Source organism: Callorhinus ursinus, unplaced genomic scaffold (assembly GCF_003265705.2).
Source record: "Callorhinus ursinus isolate GAN/ISIS: 27379988/994484 unplaced genomic scaffold, GSC_fseal_2.0 scaffold29, whole genome shotgun sequence".
NCBI lineage: Eukaryota > Metazoa > Chordata > Mammalia > Carnivora > Otariidae > Callorhinus > Callorhinus ursinus.
In genome coordinates, this window is record NW_027397091.1 from 2554683 (window position 1) to 2579064 (window position 24382).

The window sequence follows — 24382 nt, forward strand, 5'->3', positions numbered from 1 at the left end:
ACAACCCCAAGATCAAGAATCGCATGATCTACAGACTGAGCCAGCCAGGTGCCCCTATTTTTAAACCTTAAGTCATTGCCTGTGGATAATGTAAAGTAAATACACAGGCAAGACAAACTAGAAGGAGAAAGTGCAGCACTCACATCCCTGTGACGAGATGCTTAGCTTCTCATTTCCAAGGATTTGCTGACAGAAGCTGAGTAACTCAAGAAACGAAAGGTGTGGTCAGAAGACAGGCACTCTCAATGTTCTGCAAACTTACTGTGCTCAGGGACTCCTGATTTTCCTGTATTTCCTCAGAGCCCTGTATTCTAACTACTTCTAAAGGCTGTTGTGTTTTGGGGTTTTTTTTTCTTTTTTAAGATTTTATTTATTTGAGAGAAAGAGCGAGAGAGAAAGAGCAGAAGTGGGACGGGGCGGGGAGGCTGAGGCAGAGGGAGAAGCAGACTCCCTGCTGAGCAGGGAGCCCGATGTGGGGCTTGATGGTTAAGGCAGATGCCTAACCAACTGAGCCACCCAGGTGCCCCTAAAGGCCGTTTTTATCTAAAAACAGTAGTGTACTTCTTCACATTAGTCTAGGTCATCAAATTCTTTATTTAAAAGAAATGAAAAATATTCACTGGACCCAAAAAAGGGGAGCACTGAGAAATGTACAGAGTTCTTGAATCAGTATATTGTACACCTGAAATTAATATAACACTTTTAACTATACTGGAATTAAAATTAAAAAGTTATTCAATGGACCCTAAACTTCAATTACTATAATTTATAATCTAAAATTATATTTTTATATATATAAAATATAAAATATATATTTAAATTATATATAAACATAAATATTAATTCATTACAATTATAATCTAATATATTTAAAATTATAAGCTACAAAACATTTATGATTCTTGGGTAAAATAGAAAACTAGTTTAAAAAATTTATATATACAAAAATTTATATAAACTTAAAGTACATTAAAATTTTTTTTTCTTCTCAAGCCAGGGAATAAATGAAAAAACATCTAGAAATACTGCCTATCAATTTACTTATTGAACTGGTTCAGAAACATTTTCCAGGAAATGGGAAACCTCTCAATTTGACAGGAAAAGAAAAAAAATGAAAGGGAAGCTGAAAGAAGTATCATTTGGTGATGAGTACATGCTATTATGCAGCCCATGAACAGAAGTGGCTTACGTTATGAAATACCCCAAACTCCAAAAGCTTACAACTTGAAAACATATTACTCAGTGGTACAGAACAACAATGTGGACCTTGAGCTGTACCACCCAACACTAGAGCCACCAGCCCCACGTGACTACCGAGCGCTTGAAATGTGGTCAGCTGGAAATGTGCTGGTAAGTATAAAATACACACAATACTCCAAAGACTTACTATGGGGGGAAAAAAAGCAAAATATCTCATCAATAATATTATACTGATTGTTTGAAATGATAATCTTTTTATATATTAGGTTATAAAACACATTACTAAAATTAGTAGTACCTGCTTCTTTTTGTTTTAACTTAATCTAGCTACTAGAAAATCACATAGCACTGGTCTAAAGAAAGCAGATACCAGGAAAAGAGAAAAGTTATGCAGAGTACACAACCATGGTAATCATGATCAGACTGCATCAAAAGAATATGTTCCAATACTTAAGATTTTTACAAAACACACACGCACATAACACAGGCACGGCCACGTACCCTAATCAAGCCATCAGAACAAACCCTGTATTACCGTTACACCGTCAGCTCGGCAGCCTGCACTCTGATAGAGGGAACAGGTGCCATAACCTAATTTCTCACACTCACAGCCCTGGAAGGCGGGAGCGGCCAGATGTGAGAAAGGCCAAAGCAGAAATCTGATGCTCACAACAAGCACAAGCTGAAAGGTCCTCAGGGGGCCAGGGGCTCTTGCACTGGAAGCTCAGGACCAGCACAAGAAACCTAAATAAAACAAACAAGGTCCATCCAAGGGTCTCAAATCCAGAGGGGCTTTGTAACTACTGAATTGCAAGATCTGGTTTTGTATGACAAAGCTAAAACAAAATAATAACCTGTATTTTTGTAAAAAAAAAAAAAAAAAAAAAAAAAAAGAAGGAATGGGACAAATTTATTGATGAGACTTTTCCATACCAAACAGAAAGTCAGCCAAGGACTTAGGCAATTTATCAACAGCTGGTCTTAATCCAACACTAACACACTGATTTTATAACACATCCCACTGAAAAGGCCAGCACTCACCTAATGTGCTTGGAGTCCCTTCATAGTAACTGTTCCATAGTAACCATCGTCCTTCCTTACCTTCTTATGCAAGCTCCCTGATCATCATCAGTGTTTACATAGGTTTTTGAAAGTACCCATTTTTTCCAGTAAATATTTAATTCTCTTGTTGCTACTGATCAAACTATCAACAATGAGCATTTTATATAACATGTTTAGTTATGAGAAAGTGGGACACTGACGTCAAGAGCACGCAGTCTATAAACCAAAGACACCAGAATTACCAGACACAGCCTCTCGGAAATCAGCCACCAATAAAACACAGTTCCTCATAGCTCAAAGTCTTTAATCCAGTTTCTATCCGAGTCCCTCCACATCTACAGATCAACTTGTAAAATGTGCCTGCAATCAGACCGGGGCACATGGTCAGCAGGCTCCTGGCACTGGGCAGAGCTGGTGTTCTCTGCTAGGAATACCCAGACAGTGAACTATCACCTGTATGCTCCTGATCACATACTAACTGGCAAGCCTTCTCTTTTCTCAGCTCTGTAAACTTCCTATTTAGGATCTGTACTGGGGTGGGGGAGAGGGGGAGTTAAACTAACCATTTGGCTAGTTTCCTAAACTGCCACAAGTCTCAGCGGCATTGATGGAAATGGATTACGTGTGAAGCCGTCTGCCATTTCAGTGGACTGGGACAAGGAGTGAATTATAGAGACATGATAATTATCAAACTGGGCATGAGCACTCAGAGAAAGGATCTCAAAAGGGCCCGAAATGGTCAGAAATGAATTTGGGGAAGTGGGACTTGGGGGGTCAGGCTTGGATAACAGAACGTTCTGAGCGGTAGACCACCATGGAGACCAAGGTAGGCAGAAGTATGGCAAGTCTCTAGGCCATGAAACCAGCTCAGCCACAGCATACAATGGGAGGTGGAGGACGAAAACCCCTTGCAGGGTCAAGGGAGTCCAATGTAAATGCAACACAGTTTTATGAAACATGAGTTCCTAGCCAGGTAAGGAGAACAGAAACAGTCCACCACTGAAAAATCTCAAGATGGAAGGTCAAGAAGCTACTGTGTTAATCCAAGTGTAAGGATCTTGGCAACTGGGATGGCGGAAGGGACAGTGAGAAAAAGGAACAGAGGGAGGGATTTGAAAGAGAACAACAACAAAAATCAATCAAAGATTTGGTGTCAAAAAGGACCTCTAAAAAAAGAACAAGAGTATCTCCCTTAAATAAGGAAACGGGCTTGACAAGGCAAGTAATGAACAAAGTCTGGACATGCTGAATTTGATCCGGGGGTGACAGTACACCCGACAAGCGCCCACCGAAGACCAGATATCTGAGAGAGAAGCTCTGTGCACAAACAGAGAAAGAGAGGTGCGAACTGAAATATAGAGACAGTAACTGAAACTCTGAGAGCTGAGAAACCATGTAGTTTGCAGGTATCCCCAGACAGAACCGTCTTCCCCTCACCTCCCTTGCGCTTAATAAATATTACTTTTAAGAATGGATTACATATAATTTGACACCAGCTTAAGAAAAACAAAAAAAGCTGCACACAGAAAAAGTCAAAGAAATCCACAAATCTTCACAGTGGTGTCACTAGGTGGTAGGATCAAGGATCTTCCTCTTAAATTCTTGGAGTTTCCGTGGGTTTTTTTGTTGTTTTTGTTTGTTTTTTTAAGCAGTAAGTATAGATTTTCTATTAGAAAATGAAAAATTTTTTTAAATGATCCCCTTTCAGCATTTGTGAAAGCTCTTATAATTGTGACTTTTACTGTTTGTAAATTAAAAGTAAAATAAAAGTACCACTGACATAACATTCTATACCTATCACACTGAATAAGTTAGTTTTGACATGACAACCTGTTTGAGAGAATGTTTATTAATAGGAGTGTCAACTCTTGCAGCTTCCCTACAGGACAATTTGTCAAAATTTAAAAAACTAAAAAATCTTAAGCACTATACCCAACAATTGTACTGCTAGAAACTTACTTATGGGTATTCTCCCTAAAATACATACAAAAAATTTCATTGCAGTATTGTTTGTAATAGCAAAAAATTTAAAATAACCAAAATGCCCATCAAGCTTTGGGATGAGAGAGGGTGGGGGACCGGGAATGCAATGTAATAATATCAGTAATAATGAGGAATGCTTGAAAAAGAGAGAAGAGGTCTTCAATCTTTACCCCCAGGGTTCAGACCTGGGACCCCAGACAAGGAGCCTCAATTGGCAATCAGTACTCAAATTTTTACTGATAAAAAAAAGTCAAAAGCATATAAAGGAAAATGAAAATATTTACTTCCTACCTTACTATTACCTGTAAATGGCAAGACTTTGCCTATTTTCTACTTTAATCTGCTTACAAGGAATTTGGCCTAAAGCAGTCCATTACCTTATCATTAGCATTAATGGAACAATTAATTATTCCCAAGATTGCATTTAGACTGTTAGTGACAGGTGCAAAGGACAAGGTCAAGCACAAATGAATTCTAACACTAAAGGGCTGTCAGCACAACTGCACGGTGAAATGCAGAACGAAAAAGACTGGGTTTCAGACGCACCTAAATGCCGCACCGTGGACCTGTCCATATGCTTTCCGTTACAAGCCGCTGAGCTACATTTCCTCGTGCTGCTGAGGTCCAAGCTCGAAACCACAGGGGGATCCCGGTTAGCAGAGTCAAGACCTAGCTAGAGAAAAACAGATGGTAAATAAAAATGGAGTAATAATGAACCTACCAGGAGGCACTCCACATGAACAGAGAAGCCTACTTCTCACTCAGCTGTGCCCAATCCTAGAACTTGCTCTGTGACGACTTCATTCTTGAGGAGCACCTAGGAGGCCCCAGCCAGCCCCTGGGCAGAATCACACATGGCACCCTCATTCCCTTCAAAATCGGCTCTTAATCTGCACTGAATATTTTGGAAGATGGTATTTTAGAATACCTGGGAAAAGCAATTTTGTACTTAACTGGGGTTTCTTCCTTGGTAATCTTTTAAACTCCATATTCCCTAGCGTAAGACCTCAATTTACCCAAAAAAAAAATTTAAAGATTTTATTTATTTATTTGACAGAGAGAGAGAGAGAGCACAAGCAGGGGGAGTGGCAGGCAGAGGGAGAAGCAGACTCCCCGCTGAGCAGGGAGCCCGATGCGGGACCCAATCCCAGGACCCCAGGACCATGACCTGAGCCAAAGGCAGACGCCCAACCGACTGAGCCACCCAGGCACCAAAAAAAAAAAAATCTTTTTACAGACTTCTCTAGTGCTCACTACGTGCCAGGCACTGTACTAAGTACCTCTTAAAATTTTTTTAAGATTTTATTTATTTATTTGAGAGAGAGAGCAAGGTCAAAGAGCAGGAGAGAAGCAGTCGGGGAGGGAGAGCGACAAGAAGACTCCACCGAGCACAGAGCCCCACGTAGGGCTCGATCCCACAACCCTGAGCCACGCACGACCTGAGCCGAAACCAAGAGTCAGATGCTCAACTGACTGAGCCACCCAGAAGCCCCATTACCTGTTAAAATTAATAAAGGGAAACGTCACTAATGTGGAGTGGAGAAGAAAGTAGGGGAGGCTCTAAGGGGAAGCCGGAGGGGGAGCGAGTCCACTCAATTACAGGAAGAATTGTCAATTATAGATCCTAACAGGAGAATCTCAATAGGAAACAATCATCAATGATAGGCCCCAAAAGGGAAAGATGTACATTGCAGCTCCTACAAGAAATCTGCTACCCTTGCCAACTCAGCCAATGACAAGCCACCATCACCCTGAACTAGTGTCTTCCTCCAATAGGCTTTGCCTCAAAGCCACCCCTCCTAACTTCTTCCTTCTCCATAAAATCACCTTCCTCTCTGTTGGACTTGCCTATGGTGTGGCCATGGCTTAATGCCCCAAATAAACTCATTTTTGCTGGTAAAAACTTATTTTTAAGGTTAACATTATTTGGTGATTAGAAGTGGGATCCAGAAGACTGCCAACAACTCCAAGGCTGGTGAGCAAATAGGTACCCATACCCACAGAGCTACCTGAGCTCACTGCTTTCTCCTCAAACCTAGAATTTGAAGGTAATTTTTCTCCTGGATTTTGGGCTCTGTGTTTTAAGCTCTCCAAGAATTATTTGGGACCTGTTTTGAGGCTTTGTCCTTTATAAGCAGCTCATTTGGCCTTTGGTCCAACTCCTATTATGAACCAGGCTACTCCTACTGAAACTGTGCTAGCCTTTCACCCAACTTCCTGGGAACAAGGCTGTGCCTACTGGAACAGAGCTGGCCTTTGCTCGGATTCCTTTTAGAACCAGGCTGTTCATACTGTTTAGGAATTTTTCTTTCTTGCTCTAGAAAAAAAACAAAACCCTAAGAAATGAGATCCCAGTCATCAAAATGTTTTGAGGGTGCCCCTACTTCTGGGACCCTAGCCAGGTTTATGTTTAAAAACTGTGGTCCCGGGCACCTGGGTGGCTCAGATGGTTGGGCATCTGCCTTCGGCTCGGGTCGTGATCCCGGGGTCCTGGGATCGAGTCCCGCATCGGGCTCCCTGCTCGGAAGAGGGCCTGCTTCTTCCTCTCCCTCTGCTGCTCCCCCTGCTTGTGCTCTTTCGCTCTGTCAAATAAATAAATAAAAATCTTTAAAAAATAAATAAATAAATAAATAAAATAAAAAAATGAAAACCGTGGTCCCTCTTCATGCACAAAGTAACTTAGAACTCCAATGGCCATTACAGGGAATGTGCCATATCCCCAAACTTACTCTTCTCAAAAATTAATTGGACAGCCATGGCTCTAAAATTGTCAAAACTGAATGGGATGCCTACTTTGGGATTTTGAAGCTTTTCAAACATTATCAGGAATCTAAAATTGCCTGTCTGCAAAATACAATTTCTAGACTAACAGAGGCAAACAAAGGGAGAAAAGGGCTTCTGAGGCCTTTTTCCTTCCTGTCTTCTATGTCTCAGGATGTGCAGCAGCTGTCTTGCGTTCAGTCCTGAACTTCCCTTTTCCTCTGAAACTCTCCCCACTCCCTCCTTTCCTGAACGTAATAAAAACTGCCCCTTTAAAGTGAAGTCTTCTGAGGATCCAAATAAACCCCAAATCTCTTATGTTCCCTGGACCAAGGCCAGACTGTGAGCCAGAGTTGAAGAGTTTCCTAAAGTGACTCAGAACTCACAATTACTAAAGAATTTAACATAGTTATTCTAACTTACCACCCCCGGTTTCTCAGATTTGTATCAGTCAGGTCATGTGCTTGTTGGTGAGGACCAGGCCAAATGCTGGATGAAACTAGCCCCATGAGAACATCCTAAAAGATTTAGAGACACAAACCCCTAAAACTTTGGCAAGATTCTAGAACGCTCACTGGAAACCTCCACCGGGCAGTTACGGTAGCTTTTCCTAAGCCTGCTGATTGGAACAAAATTCAGGCTTGCACACAAAATCCTGATGAACCTGGTCACAACTCCTATAACCAACTCCAAACCGTCTTTAAAGATTCTGGGCTTCCGTAAGAGGCTGAATCCACCTGGGTAGCCTTTAACTCTACATTTACTAACAGGCAGAACCAGGATCTTTTAGTTGAAGGACCAGCATGGAATGGGAAACTCAGTCCACTCCAGAGTTCGCTAGCTTGGCAAACCAGCTCACTCACACCCAGCAGGGTCACCTGAAAGAAAGAACCAAAATTCTCAATTTTCAACTCTGGCAAATGAAGGCCCCTAAACAGACCCAAACCCCCCGGTTTCTGTTATTGGTGCAAAGGGCCTGGGCACTGGAAAAAAGACTGTTACACACTTAAGCATTCCAGAAGCCTTCAGCCCTTTAGCCAGCCTTTCTAGGGTCCTCCTAATTCCCAGTGATGGGGCTCCAACGACCGACAGGGACTCTTCCCAGTCCCCCCTCTTAATTGGCTTGGAGAAACCACTCTCCAGACTGAGAATCAATCTCTTTGTCTAACTGACCGTAGAGCTACATTCTCGGAGCTCAGCACCACTCCTGGAAAGCAGGCCCTGCAGGCGTCAGAACATGAAAACAGCTCCGATAGTGGGGGGTCTCTCATAAACCTCAACAGGTTCCTGTCTCTGCCCCTATTCCCTTTGGTTTAGGCCCTTTGAGAGATTCCCACCCTTTAGTTTCTCTACCCCATTCATTGACTGGGCCAAGATTTCTTAGAAAAGTATCATGCCAGAATTTCTCCCAAAAGAAGGAAATCATTCTAGAATCAAAATTGCCAACCAGGTGGATTCAATGACCCTTCAACATCTTCTATTTGCTCCATCTCTGATGGCACGATGGGGGAGTCTGGGGACACTGCTCATTTGTCCTCATCGGGTCAGCTACCACCCTCTTTATGGGCAGATTCCTCAACTGATATTGGCAGAATTCACAGCGCGCCTCCCATCAAGATTCAAACCGATCCCTCACCACCTCTCCCCAGAACGAATACGCTATAAATAAAGAAGCCCTTTAAGGCATCAAGCCCGTAATAGGAGACCACGGGACTCAGGGCCTTATCATTCCCTGCACTAGTCCCTGGGAGCCCCTATTTTACCTGTGAGAAGACCCAGTGGGGCCAAGGATGGAGGTTAGTCCAGGACCTCGGAGCAATAAGTAACATTATCCCTGGGCACCCTGTTGTTCCTAACCCCCATACACTGACACTGAAAGCAAATCCTTCTCCACTGTAATTGTTCTATATAGTGCACTTTTGGTATTCCAGTTCATAAGGATAGCCCGTATCTTCTTGCTTTCACTTGGGAAGAACAGTAATAAACCTGGACAATAATGTCCCAGGTTACTCTTTACAAACCTTAAAAGCTGATATGGAGGATAAAAAGTTTTCTGCAGGCTCCTGTTGGTTACAATATGTGTATGTTCTGCTTCTCTTCTCCCTTTCTCCAACCTCTTCACAGGAGACAGCATTCACCTGCTAAAACTTGTGGCCTTAAAAGGACATAAAGTTTTCAAGGAAAAATTGCAGCTTGCACAAACTCAGGTTCATCTTAGGGCACCTGATCTCAGAACAAGGACTACATTTAGATGCAGGTAGGTTTCATGGCATCCTGAACCTCCCAAAACTTAAAACTAAGTGCCAATTATGAAGTTTTCTTGGACTGGCTGTCTACTGTCAAAACTGAGATTCCAAACTTCTCTCTTACAGCTCAACCATTGTATGCTTCACTTAAAAATGACAAACCTGACCCTGTCATTCAGAAAGATCGAAAAGACCAAGCTTTGGAGACTTTAAAGAAAAGCCTAATAAAGCCTCCTGCCCTCGCACATTCTAATTATCAACTTTCCTTTTCCTCGCTGTTTGTGAGAAGGAAGAAAATGCCTGGAGTACTTGCTTGCCCCAAAATATGGGGGACCATCACTGACCCATCGGGTAGGAGAGCCAACCACTGGAGCCTGTGGCCAGGGATGTCCCTTCTGCCCCCACCTCTGAGCCATTCCTGTCACTGCCCTTCTGGTTAAGGCCAGTGAAGAAAGAGTCACAGGACTCCCTCTAACCAAGCTCGTGCTGCATGCAGAAGCCCCCCACAAATTCTCACCACACTCAACACCTCAGTCAGCTGCCTCCCCTCCTAGGAGATCCCCCTGCTAACTGCTCCTCACAGAACTCCTTCTCACTGCAATAACCTTAATCAAGCCGCTATTCTTCTCTCCTCCTTCACGGAGGAGACCACTCACAACTGCTTAAGACTGACAGATCACCTCCTGACTCCCTGTGACAATTCCTAGGAAACTCCTCTAACCAAGGCAGATTTTTCATGTTTTACTGATGGTGCTTATTTAAAGGATGAAAATGACAAATATTGTGCTGGGAATGCTAGTGCAGAAGTGACTGAGGCAGGGCGCCTGGGTGGCTCACTTGGTTGGGCGACTGCCTTCGGCTCAGGTCATGATCCTGGAGTCCCGGGATCGAGTCCCACATCGGGCTCCCTGCTCAGCGGGGAGTCTGCTTCTCCCTCGGACCCTCTTCCCTCTCATGCTCTCTGTCTCTCATTCTCTCTCAAATAAATAAATAAAATCTTTAAAAAAAAAAAAAAAAAGAAGTGACTGAGGCAGCACTTCTATACCTTTAGCTACTTGAGCCCAACAAGGCTGAGTTACATGCCCTTGGTCAAGCTTGTACCTTGGCCAAAGGTAAAACCACAAACATTTACACCCGTAGCTGGTATGTCTTTGGGTAGCTCAGAACTCTGGAATGTTATGGCAACAATGGGGTGCCTTTACCTCCAAAGGGGATAAAATTAAAAATGGCTCCTAGGGGGATAAAGAAGATGCGGTATATATACACAATGGAATATTATGCAGCCATCAAAAGGAATGAGATCTTGCCATTTGCAACGACGTGGATGGAACTGGAGGGTGTTATGCTGAGGGAAATAAGTCAATCAGAGAAAGATATGTATCATATGACCTCACTGATATGAGGAATTCTTCATCTCAGGAAACAAACTGAGGGTTGCTGGAGTGGTGGGGGGGTGGGAGGGATGGGGTGGCTGGGTGACAGACATTGGGGAGGGTATGTGCTATGGTGAGCGCTGTGAATTGTGCAAGACCGTTGAATCACAGATCTGTACTTCTGAAACAAATAGTGTAACATATGTTAAGAAAAAAGAAAAAGAAGAAGAAGATAGCAGGAGGGGAATAATGAAGGGGAGTAAATCGGAGGGGGAGACGAACCATGAGAGACAATGGACTCTGAAAAACAAACTGAGGGTTCTAGAGAGGAGGGGGGATGGGTTAGCCTGGTGATGGGTATTAAAGAGGGCACATTCTGCGTGGAGCACTGGGTGTTATGCACAAACAATGAATCATGGAACACTACATCAAAAACTAATAATGTATGGTGATTAACATAATAAAAAATTAAAAATAAATAAATAAAAAATAAAAATGGCTCCTAGGGTCAAGATTCATTAAATGCCATACTTTTGCGAGCTGCTCTTTTATTAAGGTTCCTGGGCATTCCAGACTCGACTCTCCAGAGGCCAAAGGAAACCCCCTGATACTTCCCCCAAAACACGCCTCTCAAAGAAATCAAGAGCCAAACCTCTGTCACAGTCCAAAGGGATGTTCTAAATGAGGATTCTGAAAAACTGACTAGAGACACCTGATAACTGGCCCCCAGAAAGGGAAAAACAATATTGGAAATCTAATCATTGTTGGTTGGATTAAAAAAAAAAAAAAAAACAAAAAAAAAACTGTGGTTTGGACCAAATAATCTGTCCCAATTCATGAAACCAATACGGTGGGGAAATAGAAATAAAGCCGCAAAAAGTGCCTACCCTCGCTTGCCCCACGTGTCCGAAACACAATGCAGAAAAACACGTTCACACTGCTCACCTGAAATTACCTAAGGGGCCATTCGCGGTTTGGCAAATGGATTTCATATAGCTACCCTCATCTCATGGATTTAAATATGTTTTAGTCATGGTTTGTAGGTTTTCTCCCTGGGCCAATGCTCTCTCCTGTAGACAGACCACTGCTGCTTCTGTAGATAAAATTCTATTAGGAAAAAAAAAAATTCCCAATGTGGAGAAACCCTCTTTAAAAGTCATAGTAATCAAGGAACCCACTTTACCAAGCAGGTACTTCAGCAAGTCTGTGCTGCACCGCCAGTTTTACAACACTTCCATCCTCAATCCTCAGGTTAGTCCAATGTACTAAGGGCACTATTAAGATTCAACTGGAAAAATTTGCAGAGATCTCCCACATTATCTTGGCCTAAAAGCATTGCCTTGATACTTCTAAACTCAGCTCCACCCCTCTGGAACTCAGGCTTTTACCCTTTGAAATAATCCGAGAACATCCAACGCACTTGGCTCCTGCCTTCTTTGACCCATGGTTGATAAAGATATACTTGAATATTGTAAAAGCCTAGCTGCTCCTATTGAGAATAACCAGGCTTTGGTAGAGCAATCTTTTCACCATGCACTCTTGAGAGATGAAAACTTAAAGAATCACACCTTGCAACTGGAGATTTCATCTATGATAAAAGACACCTCTGGAAAAACTCTCTTCAACGTCGCTGGAAAGGCCCCTCTTAGGTACTGCTAACCAACCCTTGTGCTGCCAAACTCCAGGGAACAGACTCCTGCATTCACAGGACCTGTCTAAAGAAAGCAAACCCCGCCTGGACCTACACACCGTCTAATGACCCGAAAGTAAAGATTTCCCAGAACTGAAGCAGACAGCATCTGATGAGACAGCTTCCCCAAAATGTCCATACTTGGCCTGTTAGAAGGTTCAGGATTCACAAAGTCTCTCTTCTTCATCTGGACTATTAACAGAGTGTGGATTCTTATCCAAAACTCATGGTTTCTGAATTGTCAACTTTACTGTATTATTACATTTGGTTAGAACAGTTCTCTTGAGATAATAATACTGTTTTAAAGGGTCTTTGAAGTTCTGCTATTTTGCAAAAAGCCCACCAGCTATTGCTTCATATTTATACCTGCACTATACCTTCCCAAATTAACTCCGTTAATTCTCAGAGTGCTCCTGTTGTATTCATTATTCTATTTTCTTGACTGGCTCCAAGGGGCAACTTCTAGTAGGCATATAGGACTCTGGGTTTGACTCCTGTAGGGGGAATATTCCTCCCCTAAATTGGAATCAGTGCCAATGGATATTTTTAGTTGGCTACTTACAAAGATTTTTTTTTTTTTTAAGTAATCCCCACACCCAACATGGAGCTCGAACTCACAACCCCAAGATCAAGGGTTGAATGCTCCACCAAGTGAGCCAGCCAGGTGCCCCCTAGATGGCCTTCAGACCTAGGATCCTGGTTTAGAACCATCACACAATTCAAAAACGGTCATGTTACTTCTGATTCTGTACTTGCTGCCTATCAAACTTGTGTAAAAATGTCGTACCCAGGAGTGCCTGGGTGGCTCAGTTAAGCGTCTGCCTTTGACTCAGGTTGTGTCCCAGGGTCCTGGGATCAAGCGCCACGTCGGGCTCCCTGCTGCCCGCTTCTCCCTCTCTCTCTGCCTGCTGCTTCCCTTGCTTGTGCTCTCCCTGTCAAATAAATAAAATCTTTAAAAAAAAAAAAAAATTGACGTACCCAACAGACGATCTCCAACGCTTACAATCTTGATAAATACGCACTAGCGGTGGGAGATACCTGAGAGTTCTCCCTGCTCCCCCTTGTTACTCAAATGTGACCTCAGTAGGTTTCCAATCTATAGAATTTTCCCCCCAATGTGGGACATTACGCCCAGGAAAGGTCCTTCCGAGCACTGAGGGACAAAAGGCCACTGAATTAGAAGAATCTGCTGATCAGCAATGCTTTTGAAGAAAGAGCTTGGTCAAAAGGGGGAAAATGTGAAAATTTATAAAGGGAAACCTCACTAAAGTGGAGTCAGGAGGCTAGAAGGGGGAGTCAGTACCACTGAATGCCAACTGTAGGAAAAATTGTCAATTACAATCCCAACAGAAGAATCTCAACAGGAAAGAATCATCAATAACAGGCACCAAAAGGGGAAAAAAGTACACAGTATCTCATATAAGAAATTAACCACCCCTGCAACTCAGCCAAAGATCAACCCTCCCCACCCTGAACTCCTGCTTTTCTCCAAAGGACTTTTGTTCAAAATAACCTCTTCCGATTTCCTCATTCTCCATAAAATAACCTTTTTCTCCTTTGTTTGCTGGACATAGCTTGCGTGTCCAAAATTGCAGCTCTCAGTTAATAAACCCAAATAAACCCATTTTTGCTGGTAAAATAACTTTTTTCAGGTTAATGTACCATACCTGTGCAATTTCATTTTCACAACAACCCTCGGAAACTACTGGGTCCACACTTCACAAGAAAACCCAAGAGGGATGAGGCCTGGTCAAGGTCCTGGAGCTCCTACAAGACGTGACAGAATAGGGATCAGAGCCCATCACACCTGTGACAACTGAGCTTTATGACTCTACACTGCTTTCAACGTCACCACTATGATCAACTGGCAGTGCTGTATTTGTGGGGAAAGCAAGATTTGATTACTTAAAAAATGACCTTATTTTAAAGCATCTTACACATGTATTGGGAGGGTGCTTATAAAAAAAGCTGGCTCATATTCTATTTAGTAAGGTGGATTATCAACAGGTCACAGATGTTCATTTTATTGTTTTATATACTCTTATACCTGTGCATATGTTTCACAATAAAAAAGAACCCAGAGCCTGACCTGGGTGGCTGTCTCTGCAACACCACGCACCAGTCAGGAGCCTGGCCCACCATTGTAAAGAAAAACACAGGTGATGAGTTTAGCCAGATACCAAGAAGTTTCTTGTTAGAAAACGGTTATGCTGCAAACCCCTTTTTTTTCTTAAACGCTGCAACTCTTTCTACTGTTTGTTGTGAGTAGCCTCACAATCACTGATGGCTTTGAGGTAAAAAAGCACACAAATGCCATCGGAATTGTACCAGTCCAGCCTTGAAAAAGTCTCCAGTGATCCTACTTTTTTAATTTCGGAAACTAAACATTGGTCTTTTGCTGTTTGAGACAAAAAAATTTTTACTCGTTTTAACTGATGAGCATATGCATGGAGAAACTGTTTTTCTCTTGCTAAAACATTCTGCATTCAAGGAGGAATAAAAAGGTAATTTATTTCCAAAAACAAAATCTTCATAACCATAAATCTATTCTAAGCTATGTTTATTAAAAATGTACAGAGTCAGAAGAAAAGCACCAAGGCAACATCCATCAACGAAGATTAGTCAAGAAGAGGAATAATGAAAATACCAGGGAAAAAAGTAACCAAAGAAATGCTCTAGAACTGCTTATTTTCAGTTAAACTGAAATTATATATGATGTCCTTTGAGAAATTCAAGTTACACAATATGTGTAGTATAATCCCATTTTTATTAAAAGTGTAATTATATAGAACAGATTCGTAGACAGAAGAAAGGGCCGGAAAGGATAAAGATCAAACCGCCTTTAAGTGTAGGGGGTAAAAGAGGCTCATGTGACTTTCAAAATTTGCTTTATCCAATTCTGACAAGTTAGAATTATTTTCCAGCATGTGTATGCTTCTTTCGTAAATCCTTTAAAAGGCTAAAAAATATTAATTAAGCAAAAAACTTCCATGAAGGGCAAAACTGCAAATTAACAAAATGTCACTTTAGCTACTAATCAGAGAAAAACTGTAAAGGGGCAAATGGAAGTACTATGACCCCATGAAGATTTGTTTTTGGAAAGTATTTTTTAAGCTGATTAGTAAAACCAGTGTTTGGAAGGACTGGCTGTCTACTCCACTAGACTATCAAGAGACCAAAATACAGAATCGGGTCAGAAGTTCTAATACTGGAAAAATACAAATGTATTTTTGAGAGAGAAATTAACAGGAGGAGCCAGTCAACAAAAGCAAGCCTGAGTTATCAGTGCGCATCCTTGAACTTCTGTCCCACCGTCAGCCTGCACCCCTCCCCTTTGTATGGCACCACACTCTGGAAATGTGCAGACCTGCCCTTTGCACACAAGGTTACAAGGCTGAGATCAAAGCCCAGGCCCCTGTGAGCAGTTCAGAGGAAACACTGCTTGGAGCTCAATGACGCCCCACCTGACTTTCCCCCGGAAAGAACACTCTGAACACACAAGAAAATATTCACAGCTCTTCTCTAGTTTCTTAACTGGGGTATGCAAAGGTCCTAAGTGCTATGGTTTCCAGGTTTTGATTTCACAGAGGAAAAAACATACCAAAAAACTGGCGGGGGGGGGGGGTAACAGACACATACAGAACTGTTACCTTTGTATTTTACCATTTCCTTAAAAAAGGATGTTAATACTTCAGAAGCAGGGAGGATATAGCCCCGGGGCCAGTACCATTCACCGGCCAGAAACTGAGCAACCAAATCATTTTGTCAATTCAGTAGATGCCAAAAAAGGCTGACAAAATACCTACTCCTAATTCAAAAAAACAAATACAAAACCTCTTTCATGAAACAAAATACTTGCTGAACAGGACAAAGGATATCTTCTGAAAACAAGGGCAAACACAAGATACTATGTACTCTTCACGCTTTTACACTGAGTTTGTATTTTTTAACTGACTTAAAAGCAGCACATATATGTAACCCAAAAATCTAGGCGAAATGGGCAATTTCCTTAAAACAATTTTTTAAAACCCTGAATAACAGTACACAAATAAGAGAAAATCACAAAAGCAAAGAACTGTGCTCAAAAAAAGATGCCAGGCTTAAGACAAATTTATAGTTACATCCTAACCTTCCTGATAACGAAATAGGAAATGGGAAACCTTCCCAATTCCTTCTGGGAAAACTGACAAACTAACAAAGAAAGCACAAGAGAAGAAAACTGTATGTTAACTTCACTTGCCAGTCCCAGATTTTTTTTTTTAACTTTTGCAAATTTGACATGCAAAGAATGACATCTGGTTTCAATCTTGATTTCTTTGATCCATGTGTCTATAGTTCTCTTATGAACTGTTAAAGTGCCTTTTGTCCATTTTTTTCAGTAGGTTTGATTTTTCTTATTCACTTGTAAGAGCTCCTTACAGATTAAGGACATTAACCCTTTGTCATGTTGCAGATATTTTCCCCAGAAAAAGTAAATGACTGCTTTTTCCTCTCTGTTTATATCACTTGAAATAAAGGATAGCTTTTTCATCTCTCTGAAGTCAAATCTAGTATCTTTTTGCAATTGCTTCTAATACTTTTGTGCTTAGGAAGCCCCTCCTCATTCCAAGATTAGAGAAATATTCACCTTCATTTTCAGCTAGATATTTTCGGTCAAAGTAATTTTTAAATGTTTAACATCCATCCCTTTAAAAATGCATATCCGGGGGCGCCTGGGTGGCTCAGTTGGTTAAGCGACTGCCTTCGGCTCAGGTCATGATTCCGGAGTCCCAGGATCGAGTCCCACATCGGGCTCCCTGCTCAGCAGGGAGTCTGCTTCTCCCTCGTGCTGTCTCTCATTCTCTCTCAAATAAATAAATAAAATCTTTAAAAAAAAAAATGCATATCCAGGGGCACCTGGGTGGCTTAGTCTTGGTTTCGGCTCAGGTCATGATCTCAGGGTCCTGGGGATTGAGCCTTGTATCAGGCTCCCCGCTCAGCAGGGAGTCTGCTTGAGATTCTCTCCCTTTCCCTCTGCCCCTCCCCCTGCTTGTGTGCCAGCCCAACTGTCCCCTCTCCCCCCCTCAAATAATCTTTTAAAAAAATAAAAATGCATATCCAATAAAATCATTGCTCTAGGAAAATAACTAGATGAGTATAATTATATTCACTTTAGTTGTAGAACAAGTCAATGTCCAATATTTAAGGGCTGGCTAACTAAATTATGACAGTAAAATGCTTTATGATAAACTGCAAAGCCATTCAGGAAAACAGTCATGCTCTGTTACTAAGTGGCAGGAGGGAAGGATGAGGCAGAACACCCCCCATTTTTATATAAAAACTACATTTGTTTGGTAAACCAGGCAGTCTAGATACTTTACCTAAATATTAACAGCGATCCTCCCTGGGTGTCAGATTGCATGTGGGGTCCTATTTCTTTATGCTTTTCTCTTTTACATTACTAATGAACATTTATTGTATTTGTGATTAGGAAAAAAAAAAGCTTAAAATTCATAAATATATATGCAAAACAAGCCACTAAAACTAATTTTGCCCACATGCTTAAGTTGCAACTATCTTTCAAAAAAATTAAAAATGCCTTTCCTTCACTTAACACATTTAATCCCATATTACAAATAGGATAATGACTTAATTCAAGAAAAATGGAGGCTTGCCAATCTTCCTAATTACCCAAAAGATCTAAGGAGTAATGTCTGATTTATATTCCTGGCAAAATGACCAAATTAAAAACACAGCTCAATGACAATTATCAGTGGTAATAAGTCAAGCTCAGCTAACACAAACGGTTCCATTTTTCCTTAATAAACTGTGCCTTAGCACGTGAACAAGTACAGCTGAGTTCAACTAAGCTGAAAAGCTAACCCCAAAAGCTTCCCTGTCAGACTAGACGGATGTGCCTTTATCCTCTAATGCCCCAATCTCTCTCTGAACAGCCCCATTCTCTGCCTATTGGTGCGGGGCGCTCCTTGACCCACCCAGACTTGACAGCTCAAGGGTGCCCCCCTGCTATCGTACGCCCCCTTCCTGTACCTATTTCCGGGGCCTCATTACTGTGGAAGACAGGAGTAATTTTGGAGTAGAACCAGGGGTGTGTGTGAAGAGGGAGGACAAGCTCCCCCCTGGGGCCTGCTAACCCCAGAACTCCCTAAAACTTTTCCAAAGTGTCAGAGAATGATCACAATTAGATAATACCTATAATCAGATTAAAGTAACTCAGGGTCAGAATTTTGAACTCAGAACCAAGGAAGACCTGGAGATGGTCATGCCAAGGTCTCAGACAGGCTACTTCTCCCCAGATGTACCTCAGTATCCTGCCCAAGAAGGTGCTCCATAATGGTTGGGTGGGAGAATGAACACAAAGGGTAAATTAGAAATCCCACAGACCCACCCGCTAAGGACAGTGAAGGGCACAGAGGGGAAGCAGAGACTCGCACCCAGTTAGAAGCAGCAAGAGAACAGATTCCTACTAGAAACTGTGGAGAGGAAAATAATAATGCCTGGATAGGCACAGAGAGTACCTAGTGCCTACTGCAAGTCCTATGCTACAGGCATTAACATCCCGCCCACGACCTCAGGAGTTAATAAGACTCACAAGGACTGAAAACTAGTTAGGACAAGCGTTTCCAGAGACCTGGAATACAGATGAAGTCCATATTTTGGAAAATGCCTAAAGGATATAATTAGAAAGAGTTACTTGAGGCTATTATCGAAGCATGATGCAAAAGTCTCAGTTTTTTAATAGTACCGGCGCAAAAGTAAGGAATGAAAGCACAAGAACTCCATCGACCCAAAACAGACATCATACATGCCCAAAGGGGAAAGTACTGAACACCAAAAGTGTCGAAATTTAAAACTGGAGTGGAAGGCTTGTCACTGACAATCGAGCCCCACTTTCTGGCTCTTTAGAGTAACAGCACCCAACTTCCGGGTGATCCCACTTAAAGTTCCCATTCTTTGGGACCAGGATGATGAAAAATCTTCAAGTTCATATTTAACTTTTTAAAATTCAGCTGATTATTCCCATCATACTTTAAAAGACAAGCAGATCTGAAATCTAAAAAACCTTTTAAGCAAAATCACATTGACAGATTTTTATTCATCTTTAAGAAAAAAGTTTTGTTTGAAACTTTAGAGTCTGAAAAATGAGGTGGTTTTTTTTCTTGAAAACTAAAGCACTAAAAATGATCTACAAATAAAACTTCCTGGATACATCATAAATTTACAAGACAAATTAGGAAACATATTTGTAACATTTACTAAAGTGCTAATACCCTTGCTATAAAAAGAACTGCTATAAATCACCAGGAGAAAGATGGAAGAGAAAACTAGAAAAATTGGTAAAGGAAATAAATAAGCCAAACAAAATATAAATGGCCCAAAAAAACTCAGAAGTGTTCAAACTCACTAGTTACCAAAGAAAAGCAGAACAAACATAAAGATTCTCTTCTTTGCCCAAATTGGTTAAAAAAAAAGCGGGGGGATTCAGGAAAGTTTAACATAGCAGTAATTCCCAGTACATTAACCTGGATGCAGTAAGTATCCTGCATATACATTATGTAACAAAGCCTTAAAAATGTAAACGATGTCCCTTGCAAAAAAGTAGTCTAAAGAAATAATCTGAAAAATGCACACAGATTTCCATACAAGGCTGTTCACTATTGTATTATGTTCACCACAGCAAAAAATGGCTCATAAGCTAAATGCCCAACAATGGAAGGATTTGTCAAATAAAACATGATGCATTCAGCACAAATGAGCTGTTAAAAGCCATGTTTTAAAGGGCTATTTAATGATTTAGTCATTTGCCTAAGGTACACTGCTAAATTAAAAAAGAAAGAAAGAAAACTGGTTTAAATAGCCCCTGTATCTCTATTTCAAAATACAAATATACACGTGTTCATATGCACACGTACACAAACAAAAAATTTTACTTTCAAACGAAGAAAAAATACTCAATGAGTAAAATAAGCTATTTTATGTGTTTCCACCAGTCTTAATATTCTTTAATATTCTAAGACAGGACACCAGTCTCACTTTCAGGCATTTTTCCAGTAATTCTGACCTTAATTCTGATCAATCCTGACCAACAGCTTCATATACTTCTATAATAATTCTAACCAATAATTTCAGTGTTCTTTATACAACAATCCCTAAAATAGCTGGGCATTTCCTGCATATTCTTCTCAAATCAGCCCATTTCCTATCGCAGAAAAGCAAAAGAGAAATGACACTGCCCAGGGGGTGCTCTATCCTTGCTTCCTATACAGACCACAGACAACTACACACACTCAGGAGAAAGTAGAAAGCAAAATCCTTTTATTTCTCAGGAAAACAACGTCAGTGGTCAGATCAAATGAAGAAAAAGGGGGACACCTGGGTGGCTCAGTCGGTTAAGCGTCTGCCTTCAGCTCAGGTCATGATCCCAGGGTCCTGGGATCGAGCCCTGCATCTGGCTCCTTGCTCAGCAGGGAGCCCGCTTCTCCCCCTGCCTGCCTGCCGCTTCTCCCCCTGCCTGTGCACTCTCTCGCTCTCTGACAAAATCTTTAAAAAAAAATGAAGTACACAGACCTCTCTAGCACATTTGTCACCGAAGTGACCAAATGCTTCACACAGGCAGCTCCACAGCTAGCAGTATGCACACTTCATCCCATTGTACGTTCAGTCAACTATGCACAGGCTCTAAAAGGGGTAAATATCTGCACTTGACCTCACTTAGAGCAATGGTTCTCAACCCTGACTGCACAATGGAATCACCTGGGAGATTTTTTTTTTCTTTCTTAATCCCAACAGTTAGGCTGTACTCATGATCAAGTGCACCTTAGTCTCTGGGATGACACCAGGCAGCTGTAGTTTTTTAAAGTTCTCCAGATGATTCCAATTTGCTGTCAAGGTTGAGGACCACTGACCAGAAGCATGTTTTTCAAACAATAAATTAACACCCCATGAACATGAATAGAGAAATCAATTCACGGAGCTGGGGCCAGCAATTATTTTAACTAAAAAATAAAAGAATGCAACGGACTAGAATAAGCTAGAATATAAAATGCATTGCTCCTAGTGCAAATAGATATTATCTCATGAAATTTTTCCGTTAAAAATATGTAGTTCTTGGCAATACTATCGAGACTGATCTACAGATTCAATGCAATCACTATCAAAATCCCATCTGCCTTTCTGGCAAAAGTTGACAAAATGATCCTAAAATTCAAATAAAAATGCAAAGGACCAGAATAGCCAAAACAATCTTGGAAAAGAACAAAACTGGAGGACTCGTGCTTTCCAATTTCAAAACTTAATACAACGCTATAGTAGTTAAGATATCCGGGCATAAGGATGGACAACTAGATCTATGGGACAGAACAGAGAATCCAGAAATAAACCGTAACATTTATGGTCAGGTGATTTTCAACAAGGGTGCCAGGACAATTCAATGAGGAAAGAATAGTCTTCAACAAATGGTGCTGAGAGAACTGGAAATCACACATTAAGGAATGAAGTTGGACACCTACCTCACACCATATACAAAAATTAACTCAAAACCAATCAAAGAATACCTGGGTGGCTCAGTCGGTTAAGCGTCTGCCTTCAGCTCAGGTCATGATCCCAGGGTCCTGGGATCGAGTCCCACATTGGGCTCCCTGCTCAGCGGGAAGCCTGCTTCTCCCTCTGCCTGCCACCGTCTCCCCCCGCCCCCCCCCCCGCCTGTGCTTGCTCTCTGGCTCCCCCCCTCTCTCTCTCACAAAAAAAAAAAAAAATTTAAAAAAAAAAAAAAAATCAAAGACCCAAAACTACAAAACTCTTAGGAGTGCCTGGCTGGCTCAGCTGGATGGGCATGTAACTCTTGATCTCGGATTCATGAGTTCGAGCCCCACGTCAGGTATAGACTACTTAAAAAAATAAAAAATACTATAAAACTCTTAGAAAACATAGGGGCAACATATAGGAAAAGGTAAATCTTCGCGACTTTGGGTTAGGCAACGGTTTCTTAGATATAACATCAAAACCACAAGCAACAACAACAAAATAAGTAAATGAGACTTGACCAGAATTAAAAACTTGTGTTTTGGGTGCCTGGGTGGGCTCGGTCAGTTAAGCACCCGACTCTTGATTTTGGCTCAGGTCATGATCTCAGGGTTGTGAGATCTGAATCCCATGTCAGGCTCCATGCTCAGCAGGGAGTCACTTGAGATTCTTACCCTCTCCCTCTGCCCCTCACCCGGCTTGCATTTTCTCTCTAAAATAAATTAAATCTTTAAAAAAAACCAAAAACTTTTGTTTCAAAAGGACATCAGAAAGTAAAAGGTAACCTATAAAATGGGGAAAATTTATAAACTTTTTATCAGGTAAGAGACTGGTACATAAAACATTAACAATAAAAAGACAACGACCCAATTTAAAAATGGGCAAAGGATTTGAATAGACATTTCCCCAAAGACATTATATAAATGGCCAATAAGCACATGAAAAAAGACCCCCCCCCTTAGTCATTAGGGAAATGCAAATGAAATCCGCAAGGAGATAACACTTCATACCCACTAGAACGGCTATCACCAAATAGGCAATAACAAGTGCTGGTGAGGATGTGGAGAAATTGCTACTGTCAAATTGCCGACCCACCTACTTTGAAAAAGTTTGGCAGTTCCTGAAAATGTTAAACATAGAATTATCATATAACCCAGTAATCCCACACTTTGATATTTATCCAAAAGAACAGAAACATGATCACACAAACACGTGTACAGGAACACGCACAGAAGCATTATTCATAGCAGCTACAACGTAGAAACACCCCAAATGTCCAACGGACTAATACAGCACTGACACATGCCACAACATGGATAAATCATAAAAACATGCTAAAAGCCCATCACAAAAGAACACATATGGTATGATTCCATTTATATGAAATGGATAAGGATAAAGCAAATCCACAGAAACAGTGTAGGGTCGTGGTTGCCAGAAGCGGAGGGGAGGGAAGAATGGGGACTGACCACTAATAGGTACGGGGTTTTCTTTTTGGGCTGATAAAAATGGTTTGGGGGCGCCTGGGTGGCTCAGTTCGTTGGGCGACTGCCTTCGGCTCAGGTCATGATCCTGGAGTCCCGCCTCGGGGTCCCTGCTCGGCGGGGAGTCTGCTTCTCCCTCTGACCTTCCCCCCTCCCGTGTGCTCTCTCTCTCTCATTCTCTCTCAAATAAATTTAAAAAAATCTTTAAAAAAAAAAAATGGTTTGGAAATGAAAAGTGGCAGTGGCTACAACTCAGTGTACATACTAAAACTGAAGCATACCCTTTAAAAAAGGTGAGTTTTATGGAATAACAACTCAGTAAAGTTTGTTGTTGTTGTTGTTTGCAGGTTATTCTGTGTCAAGAGTTCCTTCCCCACCATTCCCTCAGAACCTCATGCAGTTCCTTTACCATAGGATAGTATGGATAAATAACCTTTCCAACTCACAGGCGGAGTCGTGTATGGATTTCATGACCAGATCACAAACTCAATTCGGGGCATCACAACTAATTTTTTCATGAAATAGGAGTGTAAGATTTCAGAATACACAGCATACAAAGTTATGTACGGTTTTTGTGAAACTTGTTTGAGATGCACACAAACACGATGCATATATACTTATCAATGAAAGTGAGTCAGTCAAAACAAAGACTGGAAAATGCATTTCAGGAGTTGACTGACACCTGACACCTATTCAAAACAAAACAAAAAAATAAGGGTGAGAGTTTAAGAGTTGAAACAGAAATTGGAGAGAAAAAAAAAGTTGAAGCCAGTCTGGAGCACTGCCCTAAGCACTGAACTAAATGCTAGGAAAAGTGAGCTGGACCCCGTCTGCTTTTACCGCCCAAGTAATAATATGATTCCCTAGCCCATCCACTCCCGCCAGGGCTTCCAAGGGGGTGCAGAGCAGCATCTGGGGCCCCTGGTCAATGAGCCCACAGCTGATCCCACAGGGAGTTCGAGAGGTGAGGGTGCCAACCCATCATTTGAAGCTGGGGGGAGGGGTGGGGACGCAGGCTGCAGGATGGGCAGCCTGGACGTGCAGGGCCTGAACTCACACCGG

General features: G+C 41.6%; 1 protein-coding gene across 9 annotated transcripts in view; it reads right to left on the reverse strand.

Moving 5' to 3' along the window:
* SLC23A2 (solute carrier family 23 member 2) overlaps window positions 1-24382 on the reverse strand; it is a 134825-nt gene that overhangs the window by 102678 nt on the left and 7765 nt on the right. For 4 of the 9 annotated variants that reach the window (XM_025876047.2, XM_073878347.1, XM_073878346.1 and 1 more), the window contains exon 2: window positions 4792-4918. The exons of 1 other annotated variant lie outside the window; for it this stretch is intronic. The gene's annotated coding sequence lies outside the window, so the exon portion shown is untranslated. Of the gene's footprint in view, window positions 1-4791; window positions 4919-6678; window positions 6790-13981; window positions 14082-24382 lie in introns of those variants that run through there. 4 more of the 9 variants (XM_025876046.2, XM_025876045.2, XM_073878345.1 and 1 more) reach the window with 4 other exon arrangements.